The sequence below is a fragment of the Microcaecilia unicolor genome, chromosome 1, assembly GCF_901765095.1.
Source record: "Microcaecilia unicolor chromosome 1, aMicUni1.1, whole genome shotgun sequence".
In the NCBI taxonomy this organism is placed as follows: domain Eukaryota; kingdom Metazoa; phylum Chordata; class Amphibia; order Gymnophiona; family Siphonopidae; genus Microcaecilia; species Microcaecilia unicolor.
This window is the reverse complement of record NC_044031.1, coordinates 142,800,321-142,815,101: the sequence shown is the minus strand read 5'-3', so window position 1 is coordinate 142,815,101 and position 14,781 is coordinate 142,800,321.

Here is a 14,781-nt window from a genome sequence, read left to right as displayed (position 1 = left end):
GTTATATGTCCTGATCTCCCTATGTACTTTTTAGAAAGTAAATAAAACATTTAGTTAGTGTTATAATTGATCCATATTTCAGTTACCTGTTATTGCTTGCTGATTGCACATTTTTTGTTCATTGTTCAATATATATTTTAAGATAATAAAACACAATTGTTTATTGACTTTGCCTGTCTGGACTGATAAAGAATCCTGGTGGTTTGGGTGTTGGGTCTGTGAGTGCTTTCTGGGAACTGTGGGGCCTATGGGAGTGTGGCCCCAGTAACTTACAAATCACTGGGGATAATATGAGAATGGGAGACTTGCCCAGAGGTGGTTGTGACCCAGTCGGTGGGAGGAGGGTGTTAGTGTAGAGCACGAGTGGCAGGTTCAGGCAGACCTGAGCTGTGCTGGGGATAGACCCTCTAAATGGCTGCGGGGAATCCCAGGCCTACATACCTGCACCTAACAGGCACAAATCAGGTGTGCTCTATAATAGTGCACATAGATTTTTGAGAAACCACGACTCACCCATTCCACACCCATGGCCACACCCCCTTTTCAGCTGCACACATTAGAATTTACATGCACCCATTATAGAATACCCTAGAAACTAAATTCTAATTAAAGCCAATTAGTGCTGCTAATTGGTTGTTAAGTACTAATTATTGGCACTGATTGACTTGTAAATCAATTAAGTTGTGCAGGAAATTTGGCCATGCAGCCAAATTAGCACACATAACTTAAGGCGCCATTTATAGAATTTGGGGGTAAATGCTGACTGTGAATATTCAGTATGAGAGAACCTGTTATCTCCCACTAAATATTGGCAGGTAGCTGGTTAAGCGCTATTTGACCACCAAGGAACCATTTCTGGTCAATTAAATAATGCTGAATATCAGGCAGTATTCCCTGGATTCTATATAGCATGCCTAGAGTTCTCGCCAAAAACAGCATGCATAACTTAATTGACTTAACTAGCCAATCAGTGTTAACAGCATTTAAAAGCAATAATGAGCACTAATTGACAATAATTAGAATTTATGTGCACAAATCACTAAGCGTATTCTGTAATGCAGATAGTCTAAATTTTAATGCATGCAGGCAAAAAGGGGTGTGGTTATAAGCAGAGAAATCGGTGTTTCGTGGACATTCTAAAATTTATGCGCGCATGTATAGAATATGGCTCAATGCATCTAAATCTATGCGCCAGGATTTACGCCTTGTTTTCATTGGTATAAATGGAAGCATGTAATTTTAGGTGCTGGGATATCAAGTAAACATATTCTATATACCGTGCTTAAATCTAAGCACTGCTTATAGAATACACATAGGTGGAAATTTTTTCGACATGGATTTTCAGGCGCCATATCTAGAGTCTCCCTCTATATGCATAAAATTTTGACATGCCTCATTTTGACATGAGTGATGTAGAATGAGTAGAAGTAAATTGATTTTTTACTTGTTCCAAAAGTACAAAGACTAGGGGACATTCTAGGAAGTTACATGGAAATACTTTAAAAACAAAATAGGATGAAATATTTTTTCATTCAATGAATAGTTAAGCTCTGGAACTCTTTGCCAGAGGATGTGGTAACACATACTGGAGGAAAAGTCCATAGTCTGCTATTGAGACAGGCATGGGAAGCAACTGCTTGCCCTGGGATTTTGTAGTATGGAGTGTTGCCATGAGTTGGGTTTCTGCCAGGTACTTGTGACCTGGCTTGGCCACTATTTGGAAAACAGGATACTGGACTAGATGGATCATTGGTCTGATCCAGTATGGCTACTCTTATGTTCTTATGTTCACCTTCCCCTACGAATACCCCTTCACACATTTATTTGCTATGGGGGTCTTTTACTAAAGCTTAGCTTGAGTTATCTGCAGTAGGGCCCATAGGAATAAAATGGGCTCTGCAGCAGATAACTCGAGCTAAGCTTTAGTAAAAGACCTCCTATGTGACTTGTGCGTTCACATTATAGAATAATGCTGCTTGCACACATAGCACATACTGTATGTGAATGACTGACACATTTGTGTACAAAAGTGCTAATGTACTATAATCATAGCATGCAAATGGCACATTCATTTAGGTGCTAAGGTAAATAGAATGAGGGAGATAGAGCTCATGCACACTTACTGTATATCTTAAGAGATGGTCCAAATTTGTGTGAAAGAATTTGTGCTCTATTAGTAATAGTAACAGCCTGTTTAAAAAAAAATGCATAAAGCTCCTTTTTGGACTGTTCATCTAGGCTTTCTGTTATAAAACGTATCCCTTTAGTGCTAATACTTTTTTTAATCAAGCAATGAAGACTGTTCAATGGAATCACTTTGATTTCAGCAAATAGATAACTTAAAATATAAAACTCAAAACAACTTTTCAAGTTTTTTCTTGTCAATGTTTTGCCTTGTTTTGAGCATGAAATTATAAAAGAAGGACAGTGTTATCACACTTGCACTGACTCCCTGTGCATATTCATGTTCAGGTTTTGATTTTATGCCCAGCTCTCTTAGGTTTTTTATTTAGGTATTCCTTCTTATCTTTCAACTCATACAGGGGGTCTTTTACAAAGACGCATTAACGTTTTTAGTGCACACTAAATGTTAGAGATGCCCATAGGAATATATGGGTGTCTCTAGCATTTAGCGCATGTTTATTTTTAATGCACACTAAAAATGCTAGCACACTTTTGTAAAAGGCCCACACTGTGCTTTATACCCACCTTGGCCTTTCTGCTCCCAAGCTGGTCTCTGCTTTGTCATATCATCACATTGCATGCCTTGAATCTACTAGACACACAGGTATTCTGTTTTTTCTACCTCAACATTGTGGAATGACTTGCCCTCCTGTATTCTTGCAGATTAATCCTTTTCAAAATTTAAGGTGCTCCTAAAGACTCACTATTTTGAGTTAATTTTTGGTCATCAGCCCTGACACCCTGAACACGTTGCCGCATTCCTGGTTAGCTTCTTTTGTATTTAATATTTGGAGTTTCTTCTGTTTTTGGTTTTGGTTTCACATTTTGTATGAGTGATTGCCTTCTGTCCTTTATATTGATGGTGCTCCTTTCTGTTTTCTTTAATTGTTTATATTGTTCTACATCGCCTTGACCTGTCAGTGTAAATAAGGCGGTTTATCAAATTTCTCAGTAAACATAAACATACCACCCCAGCCATTACTTGTACTAAAGAACAACCCCTGACATGGGCAAGTTTGCCAAAAAATGGCCCATGTAGGGTCTTCTAAATTGCTACAATAAAGCCACTTTCTTATATGAATCCTAATCTGGTTTCAGGAAAGGTTACAGCACTGAACATTTTTGGCCACTTTATCTTCTGAGATAAGGCAAGAAATTAGAATGGGTAGGAGAGTTCTTTTGATGCAGTATGATCTCTCTAGTGCATTTCACCTGGTGGATCATTCTCTTCTACTATCACTGTTAGATTGCTATGGGGTGGGAGGTGTTGTTCTTCAGTGGTTTAGGAGATTCCTGACTAGCAGATGCTATAAGGTGAAGATACAGGGATCTTTTTCTGCTGAATGGAGCTCAGGTTGTGGAGTTCCCCAAGGCTTACCCCTATCCTGTATTCTTTTTAAATTAATCATAGCACCCTTGAGAAAGAAGCTGTCCAGTTTGGGTTTTGGAATTTTAATGTATATAGATGACATAACAGTTTTTCTTCCTTTTGAAGGCTGTGTGTCAAATGTTGTCACTAATACAACAATCGGATTAAATATGATAAAAGGTTGGGCAGCCGATTTTAGACTTAAAATGAATAAGGATAAAACTAAATTCATAGTCATCAGTAGCAAATTTAACGTGATGAATGAAAACGTTTTAAGCATTGATAATATTAATTTTCCTTTGGAATCTTCCCTTACAATTTTGGGATTCATTTTTGCCCTTAAGTTTTTTAAAGTGCTTTGGAAGTTACACTGAATTAGAGCAAATTTCAAGTCTGAGGCACTTAGGTTGATTGTGCAGTCAATGGTGTTGGCTCATATCGACTATTTCAACATCATCTATATGGGCTGTAAAGATATGGTTATAAAGAAACTTTAATGAATACTATGGCATGATTAATATTTAGGCCTTCTAAGTTTGATAGAGCCACATCATTAGAAGAAAGAAGAAAGCTATATTCACTGGCAAAGTACCCCACAGTTCTAGTTGGAGGGGGCTGTGCTGGATGATTTGCATAAGTTTGAGCCCAGGAGGAATGCTTGATTTGCATATCACCAAGACCCTGCCAACTAAGGTTTTTTTTGTCACTCGAATAGCCTATGGGCTTAAAGAAGTCCCAGAACTCATGATTGCTTGAGGAAAGGAGAGTCCTGCCCAAAGGAGAGCCCAAGGGGGGGGGGGGTTGTTGGACAGTCACCCTAAGTGAGAGGGAGCTCAATCTTTTTTAGAGGCAAAGTTCTCAAGTGTGCTTCAGATATCTACTGACTGAGATAATGGTCATAACCAAGGCAAAGTTTAATTGTTGTTTGTTAGAGTCCCTTTGACATTGTCTAATCTATGTTGTTCGCAATGACAAAAGAAAACAAGTGCTTCAGTAAAAGTAGGCACTACCTTTTTATGCCATTGTAGGGTAGAATGGTGTAACTTTAAAAGAGGGACCTACATGTTGGGACAGAGAACAGAAAAAAATATTACTTACTTTTAAGAAAATTGCTGCATTGCTTTCCTCCAGATTTCTTCAATTAAAATATTCAAGATCATCTGGCAGCCAGAGAAGCTCTTTTGCTGATTTTGCTATCATCAGACTTCAGCCCAGAAGCAGGAGATAAGGTTTGTGTTTGCTTCTCCAGGTTTTGGGATAGAGTCAAATAATTTAATATAAAAAAATCTGGAGGTAGGATGCATGGTAATATTCTTAAAAGTGTTTGCCATGCACTGCCTCTGTCCCTGCAGTGGGGATTCACTGGTCCCCTATCTTGACTGGGCCTCACTGCACTTTGGGGCTACTTGGGCAGAATTTATGGCACTGTGTCCAGTGGGTTAATAACTTTATCTTATTTTGCACCCATTTTATTTTTTGCAAATATTATTCTCCATATTATAGTACCATTTTCTTTATAACTCAGTTTACTACTGTGCTAAGCCTTGCAGAACCTTTTTTTAAAAAAATATATTTCTCCTAATTGGAATTCTTGGTGAAGCACTGATGTCATTCAAATCAGCAGTAAGGAACAACATGATAAATAAACATAAACATTGAGGATTAGCATTTAGTAAAAAAAGAAAGAGCACTTTTTTCCCCTTTTAAAAAACAGTGGGTGAGTAATCTATATTTCTAGATTTCTTCTTCCCAAGCTTTATTGAATGTTTTCTTTATTATAATATTATTAATTATGCAGAATAATGAATAACAGGGGAGCAAAGGCTCTAAAAGTAGCTTAAAGATCCCCAAACCACTTTGAGAAGGACAAATCAGTACCAGTATTGGCAGAAAGAATTCAAGGTGCCAGGAGAAGGGTAAAGCAGCACAAACATTGACATGAAGATGTCTATTCTACAATGGAAAGTAGGCACCTGCTTTCCTTATATAATATTAATATAACTGGATAAATATGCACATATGCATTATGTATAAGTGTGTGCATCTATGTTCCATAAGTTAGATGTGCAACCTTGTACCTCGCCAGGGCCCTCTTTGTGGAATGCTCTTCCACTATCATTGTATATGGATGATACACTCCCTAAGTTTAAAGCTATGCTGTTTCACTTGGCCATCAGTCTATGAGCTGGTTTCCAGACTTTGAAGGTTTGTGCTCCCGGGGTCTGTGGAACATGGTAACTTTCCCTTCCCCCTCTCTCTTTCCCCCTTTACTTCTGTACTCTCTCCTATTTCTTAACAGAATGGAGTTCCTTTCTTTCTATTGATTATTTTTGATTCTGACCCACTCTGGCGGCTCAGCCTTAAGTGGAACTCAAATAAAAGCAACCCTGAACCTCTAGCCATGTGTGTGCCCATCTGTAAACTGTGCTGTTGGAGATATGTGCATACTTCTAGAATAATGCTTAGGAGCAGATTCATCATCTGCACACATACGTACTAGTATTCTAAACATTTGAACAGATTCCTCCAGATTCTGTATAGTACGCTTAGAGATCCACACTGATATCCAAGCATGCTCTATAACAGCGCACATAATTTAATTGGCTTAACAAGCTAACCAGCATTCATAACAGCTCTTAACAAACAATAATGAGCACTAATTGGCAATTAGAATTTACACACACAATTCACTAAACCCATTCTGTAATGCAGAGCATCTAACTTCCAATGTGCGCAGACAAAAAGGGGCATGGTTATAGGCAAGGAAATGGACATTTTGTGGGCATTCTGAAATTTACGCACTAGTTATAGAATATGACCCAATATGCCTAAATCTACACACCAGGATTTATGCCACATTTTCATTGGTGAAAACGGAGGCGTGTAGTTTTAGATGTATAAATATCAACTGAGCGTATTCTATATACTGTGCCTAAATCTAGGCACCACTTACAGAATACGCTTAGAAGGGCATAATCAAATGGGGCCGCCCATTTATAAGGGCGGCCATCTTCAATGACGGCCCCATTAAGCGGCGTACCCGACTGTATTATCGAAACAAGATGGCTGGCCATCTTTCGTTTCGATAATACGGTCGGGGCTAGCCAAATCTCAACATTTGGGCCGCCCTTAGAAATTGCCAGCATTAGAGATGGCCGACCTCGGTTTTCGCCGATAATGGAAACCGAGGCCTGCCATCTCAAATCCGGCCAAATCCAAGCCATTTGGTTGTGGGAGAAGCCAGCATTTGTAGTGCACTGGTCCCCCTCACATGCAAGGACACCAACCGGGCACCCTAGGGGGCACCGCAGTGGACTTTATAAATTGCTTCCAGGTGCATAGCTCCCTTTCCTTGGGTGCTGAGCCCCCAAATCCCCCCAAAACCCACTCTCCACAACTGTACACTACTACCATAGCCCTTATGGGTGAAGGGGGGCACCTACATGTGGGTACAGTGGGTTTCGGGTGGGTTTTCGAGGGCTCACATTTACCACCACAAGTGTAACAGGTAGGAGGGGGATGGGCCTGGGTCCACCTACCTGAAGTGCACTGCACCCACTAAAATTGCTCCAGGGACCTGCATACTGCTGTCATGGAGCTGGGTATGACATTTCAGACTGGCATAGAGGCTGGCAAAAAATGTTTTAAAAATTTTTTTTGGGGGGTGGTAGGGGGTTGGTGACCACTGGGGGAGTACGGAGAGGTCATCCCTGATTCCCTCCGGTGGTCATCTGGTCAGTTTGGGCACCTTTTCAAGGCTTGGGCATGAACAAAAAGGGACCAAGTAAAGTCGGCCAAATGCTCGTCAGGGCCGGCCTTCTTTTTTTCCATTATCAGCCGAGGACAGCCATCTCTTAACCATGCCCCCGTCCTGCCTTCGGTACACTGCAGACATGCCTCCTTGAACTTTGGCCGGCCCTGCGATGGAAAGCAGTTGAAGCCGGCCAAAATTGGCTTTCGATTATACCAATTTGGCCGGCCTTAGGAGAAGGCCGGCCATCTCCCGATTTGTGTCGGACGATGGCCGCCCTTCTCCTTCAAAAATAAGCAGGTTAGTCAACACTGATTTCCATGCCAAATTTTTAGGCACCATATATAGAATAGGGCAGGTTTTATATATGGCACCTAAAAAAATCCAAGCAGACATTTCCGCCAAAGTGTATTCTATAAGCAGTGCCTAGATTTAGGCACGGTATATAGAATATGCTTCGTTGATTTCCTAGTGCCTAAAGCTATGCGTCTCCATTTACACTAATGAAAACATGTAGATTTAGGTGCAGAGGGCCATCCTATATAACAATTCTCACCTCCAACGTTCTATCTTGCTGCCTGTGTCCGTGGCTTTCTTCAGAGTTGGTCTGCTAGGCTCCGAAGCCCAGTCTGACATCACATGCAGCATTGACCAACCGCATGATAGCAGCATGAGGCCCCGCCCCTGCCGCCCTCGCCACCACGCCCCTCCCCCAAGGTCACCGCTGCTGCCGCCACCGATCACCCCTCCACCCCAGGGTCACCACCATTCCCCCCTCCACCCCCCTCCCGAGGTCACCGCAGCCACTGCTCCCCGCTCTACACCCCCCAAAGGTCGCCTCTCTCCCCTGCCCCCATCCAGCCACCCAGGTTGTCCAGCGAATTCTTCGGGGCAGGCAGGAAAGATCCCCAGTCTTGCCTGCCTGCCCGCTGCTGGTGCTGACCCTCCCCCACTGCCGAATCGCTTTTCAAAGTGGCCGCCAAGACTTCAGCAGAAGTCTCGCAAGGCCATTATTGGCAGTCTCGGCAGCCATTTTGAAGAGCAATCCGGCTAAGGGGGAGGGTCAGCGCCGGCAGCGGGCAGGCAGGCAAAACTGGGGACCTTTCCTGCCTGCCCCAAAGCATTCTCTGGACAACCTAGGTGGCAGGACGGAGGCAGGGGAGAGAGGAGAGTGGCTGGACATGGGTGGCTGGAGAGGGGGCAGGGGAGATAGGAGAGTGGCTGGACATGGGTGGCTGGAGGGGGGGCGGGGAGAGGAGGATCGCTGAACATGGGTGGCTGGAGGGGACGCAGGGGGAGAGAAGGGTCACTGGACATGGGTGGCTGGAGGAGGGGCAGGGGAGAGGAGGGTCGCTGGACATGGGTGGAAGGAGGGGGGTAGGGGAGAGAGGAGGGTCACTGGACATGGGTGGCTGGAGGGGGCAGGGGGAGAGGAGGGTCGCTGGACATAGGTGGCTGGAGGGGGACAGGGGAGAGAGGAGAGTCACTGGACATGGGTGGCTGGAGGGGGACAGGGGAGAAAGGAGGGTGGCTGGAGGGGGGCAGGGCAGAGAGGAAGGTCGCTGGACATGGGTGGCTGGAGGGGGAGCAGGGGAGAGAGAGGACAGTCGCTGGACATGGGTGGCTGGAGGGAGGCAGGGGAGAGAGGAGGGTCACTGGACATGGGTGACTGCTCACAGAGAGTCTGTGTATCGCACACATACTCTCTCACACTCTCTGTCTCACACACACACTCTCTCTCACACATACTGTATCTGTGTGAAACGCACTTTCTCCTTCTCACACTCACTGTGTCTCAGATACGCAGTCGTACACACTCTCATTCTCACATACACACTCTCTCACAGACACACTCGCAACCAGTCTCACTCTCTCTCTGTCACACACACACACACACTCTCACATTCACTCTTTCTCTCTCACACAGTCACTCTCACACACACTCTCTCAAACATACACTCTCTGAGGAAAACCTTGATAGCGCCCGTTTTATTTGTGTCAGAAACGGGCCTTTTTTACTAGTATTCTATAACAACACAAGTATATTTTGGAACACCCACAAAATGCCCATTTCCTCGCCTATAATCACACCCCTTTTTGCCTGTGCGCTTTAGAAGTTAGGCACACTGTGTTACAAAATATGCTTAGTGAGTTGTGTGTGTAAAGTCTACTGATTGCCAATTAGTGCTCATTATTGCTTGTTAAATGTTGTTAATCAATGCTGATTAGCTTGTTAAGACAATTAAGTTATGTGTGTTGTTATAGAGTATGCCTGGATTTTGGCATGGATCTCTAGGCACGCTATCTAGGATCCAGGGGATAACAGACATGTAAATGTTGGTACCTATTTTATAGAATTACCTCCTTAACCCCCCATATTCTACAAATAGCACCTAATGTTAGGCATGCAATTGGGCACACAGTTATAGAACAGAGTCAGTTGCACGCATAACATAATTTACTAATTGACACTAAACTGGTGATAAATACCAATAATGGACCTTAGCAAGCACTAATTGGTGTTAAATTGGTGCTAAATTGCCATTGCACTCTTAACAGACGATAGGGACCCTTTTACTAAGACGTGCTGAAAAATGGCCTGCGCTGGTGTAGGCGTGTGTATTGGATGTGTGCATAAAAGGCCTTTATTGCCAAAAATGGAAATGCGGCAAAATAAAAATCAGCACGCAGCCATTTTGGGCCTGAGACCTTACCGCCATCCATTGACTTAGCAGTAAGGTCTTACACTTTACCGGCAGTAATCGTCAGCACACATACACTGCTGATTACCTCCTGGTTAGCACCACATGATAGAAAATAGAAATTATTTTCTGTGGTGCGTTTTAGATGTGCATCAAAGTTAGAAATGCCACCCAGGGCACGCAGTAGCTGGGCAGTAGTTCTAATTTGATGCATGTTATATGCGCTTAGGTGCCTACATGTCTTAGTAAAAGTGCCCCTTATACCCCTAACAGCTCACCTAACTTTTCTTGTGAACAAATACTAAGGGAGCATTAGTGTGTGTCAGAGGGTCCCAACTATTCTTGTGTGCACTTTATAGAATTGTTGCGTTTGGGAGGGAATTCATCAAGCAGTGTTGGAGTTTAATGTACCTAAATGTGTATTAAGGGAATTAGCACATGCTAAACACTAACCCCCCTAATTCTATAAAGGTCTCCAAAAATTGAATGATGAGATAATTAGCACCAATAATTGGCTTTTTTAACAAGCAGTTATTAGCACCAATTAGATTGAACTGGCATTTACCTGCGTATATTTAGGCATAGAATCCGCACCTAAAATTTATGTGAGATCTGAAAAAAAGTACATGGAGAAGGGAGGGTCAGGGGCATAATGGGGACATTCCTAAAATTAACGCACATTGCTATAGAATAACAAAGATGCATGCCTAATGTAGGCGCGTACATTTGCACCATCTTTCAGTTGGTGCAAATGACCGCACCTAAAGTTAGTCGTGATTCCCATGTGTAAGTGCTATTCTATAAACTGTGCCTAACTTTAGCATATCTGGGGTGCAATTCTGTAGTTATAGAATTTTAGCTTAGCACCCAGTTTTTTGACACCTAAATTTTAGCAACCTATATTGAAGTTACTCCTTCAAAAGTTCAGGGATCATCTGTGGTTATTGTGCATTTGTACTTTCAACAATATGGGGCAACTTTTATCTTGTCGCCCCATGGTGTCCTTTCCTTGTCATTGATGGGCATGCCTGAATTCTTTCCCCCATCTAGAGATTTCCAGGCTATTTCCACAACTTAGAGTTAAAACTATGGGCCAATATTTTGCCATGGCAATCAGCGTTTAGTTAAAATGTTGGCCACTGCAGTTAAAATGAAAGTGGAAATTCAGCACCAGCACCCAGATATTGACCAGGGCAGAATATCTGGTTTTAGTGCTTACCAGAAATGTGCTGTCTGGTTAGTAGCCGTATTCAGATCACTAAATGGATAGCTAACTGGGTAAACTTTGAATATCTTTTTTTGCTCTTCTCACTATCAAGATAGCTAGCTGGCTAGTGGTTTGAATGTGACACTAATCAGTTAACTTTTGGCTCTGCCCAAGCTCCACCCATGTACCACGCAGGGAAGGCCCAGACAGTGCTGAGGTGATCAGAGGAAATATTCAGCAGCACCTTCTAACTAGAGACCTGTCTTTCAATATTTCCCCTATGATTTTTTTCTTCTATGCCCACACAAATGCTCACTTTTGTTTTTTAAGCCCATATCAGCTATCAAAATTCTCAAAAGCTTTCTTCCACTTTTTAAACCTAATGCATCCAAAGTTAATTCTGCTTTTGCATTTTCCTGTGCATTCAAAATTCATGAAAGGAGGAAGACTGAGTTGCCTCAGGGATAGGGACAAATTATCCATAGTACCTCTCGCCCCTCCTTTTCCCCTGTCCAATGACAGTGATTTATGTTCAGAAGTAAGAGGAAGAGGACCGAAGATTGTCATAGTGACAGAGACAAACTACCCATAGTTCTTACTCATACCCTTCCCTCTCCCGTGTTTCATGTCAAGGCTTCCTTTCATCAACTTTAAAAATATTCGGAAGTTTAACAAAACGAGTTAGAGGTGCATGTTTGTGCCCTTTTCATTCTATACTAGCCACCTTTTGCTATAAAATGATTACCTTCATCTCCTTTGCCTGCTGTAAGGAAATTAAGGCAGGAGAGAGAAGCTGATGGTGAAGATGAAGGCTGAATTCAACACCTCTGTTGCAAAAGCTGTTCCAGCTGGGAGAGCATGGGGGATTTGTTTAGAATGTCCATATTTTTCACTTAGGCTCTTCCTATCTGTGCCTGTGTCTCTGTGAACAGCGTACATCCTGTCAGATTTGGCTGATGAGTTTAACAGAGGGCTTATTAGACTTTCTACATACTAGAAAGGGAGCCAAGAAGCGTTTTTCACACTGTGCATGCTCTGTGCTCAAGATTCCACATGGAGGCACTATTTTCCTATGATCTGCTTCCAGTCACACTAATGATGATTTCCAGTGACATCATCAACATGGCAGAAAAAAGATGGTTACTGAGCCCATGTGGGTATACATAGAGGTGGTCACCTTGAATATGTCATCCAGTGGGCATATTTAGGGGCATTCCTATAGCATCATCAACATAGTCAGAAAGTGAGAAGTCAGAGGTATGGCTATGGTGGGATGTGACACCAAAAATGAGCACTGATTGACTGAAAATACAGGATGTAGGTGGGTTTTGGCCCAAATATTAACACTGTTTGGCTAATTCCACCTATCAAAATTAGTTTTATAATAGCTGTACAACTTCTACTATTTCTGTGGTTCAATAATACTTACCTGCTGTGGGAGATGCCAAGTAGTGTCCTGCTGCTCCCATCACCATTTTGAAAAATGGTAGCATCTAGCATGTGTCCCAACATGCCAATGGGTATCAGTCTTCCAATTAAGGGATGTGCTTTCCTATTTTGCAGATACACAAATGGAGGTGAAGACCTAAAGTTGGAAGAATGGCAGCAGCACCTAAACTGCCTAATAGAATTTAGCTTTCCTGTACATTATTTTCACTATTTACATTCTCTATAGCAGGGCTTCGAAAATCTGTACTAGAGAGTCCACAGTCTGTCAAGTTTCCAAGATGTCAATGGAACAATAATGAGGTGCAATATCTTTACGCGCTGGACACCGTTGCCTCTCCTAGAATAGGATGACATGAGAGCTCAGAAGTAAATTATACAGAACAACTCAAAAGAGGAAACAGAGGAGAATCATCCTTAGCACACAAATCTCAATGGCTTGAAACACATATGAGGCACATTACAAAGTAGAGGTCTATTTCATACGTACTCTATCTGTAGACCTCTTCCCTTTATCATGATTATGAGCTTGCAGTCAAGTAATCAAGAGAATCTTGAGTCTCAAATCCAAAGGGTTTATGCTCCTAACTTTGAGAATTAGGCTCTTAAATTGGCCTCTTTGTATTAGGGCTGCATGTATAAATTAATCCTCATAATTTCACTACACTCATAAATGTAAGAGCCTAAGAAAATAGGGGACAATGGGCAAATTTGAGATGGGGAAAAACTTAGGATTTATCATTAATTTTCAGCAGTAGGCTCCTAAATCTCACCAAATGATTGATATGCATAAATTAAGGAGCCTATTGGGAAATGTTCAGCATGTAGCAGTCAGCAATTTTAAAGCCACTGTCAGCTGTGGACTGAATTAAACCAAGATACTCAATTCCAAAGTATGTTTGGGCACCAGCATTAATATTCAGATCCTCAGTGAACCTGGAAGTGCTTCCAATATTTAGAACTGATACCTGTATACCTAACCAGGCAAAGCTAAAAGGATACTTGGGTGCATAGGGAGAGGAATGGCCAGTAGGGAAAAGGAGGTGATAGTGCCTTTGTACAAGTCTTTGGTGAGATCTCATTTAGAATATTGTATACAGTTTTGGAGACCACATCTTCAAAAAGATATAAACAGAATGAAATCAGGCCAGAGAGCGGCTACTAAAATGGTCAGCGTTCTTTGTCATAAAGCATAAAGGGACAGACTTAAAGATCTCAATATGTATATGTTTATGTTTATTGGAATTTGATAAAACCGCCCTTATTACAAATTGCAAATCAGAATGATGTACAATCACAAGATAATAAAAGCAGGAAAAGGAACTCCATAAAATATAGGACAGAATATCATTCAGTCACAAACATACCCAGGGAAAGAGGAGGAACGTGGAACCTACTGGCAAAATTGCCTTAATCTAGAAACAGAACATGTCAGCTAACTGCGAATCATCTCTATAGCATAAGCAGTAATCAATTGAATGCTAGAGGAAAAAGATTTAGACCAGTTTTAAAATTCACAAGCACTTACGCCTGCTAAAGGCTGAAGCAATGCTAACGTCCAACTGATGGAGGTTAGGCACTCAAATACAGGTATTTTATCACATTGTGCCTAATTTCTGGGAATGCCCCCGACCCTCTTATGCCCCTCCCATGGCCACGCCCCTTTGGAGTTTTATGCTATGATATTTAGGCATGCATGTTATACAATATGGCCTAGGGCAGATCCGCACAAAACTCTTTTTACTGACAGTTAAATATTGTTAAATTCAATAATTGATTGTTAGCTCCTAATTGACTAATTTGTTTACATATGGATCTGGGATCCGAGCCTATAACTGGATACCCAAATTTGGCCATCTTATCCAGAATCCATGGGATAACGCATATGTAAATGCTAGAACCTAGATTATAGAATTACCTTGATAGTGCCACTGAGAATTCACGGATAGGGCCCGGATATGGCATTTATCCCTATGGCGGCTGCAGCTATCTGGATAAGGGCTGTAGTTATCAACATGGGCTATTATTAAGATGTGTTACTTTCCCACTAACTCGTGCTATTTAGCACATGTCCCATTTTATGCAGTGGGACCTAGTTACTAATAACTGGTGATAACAGTAA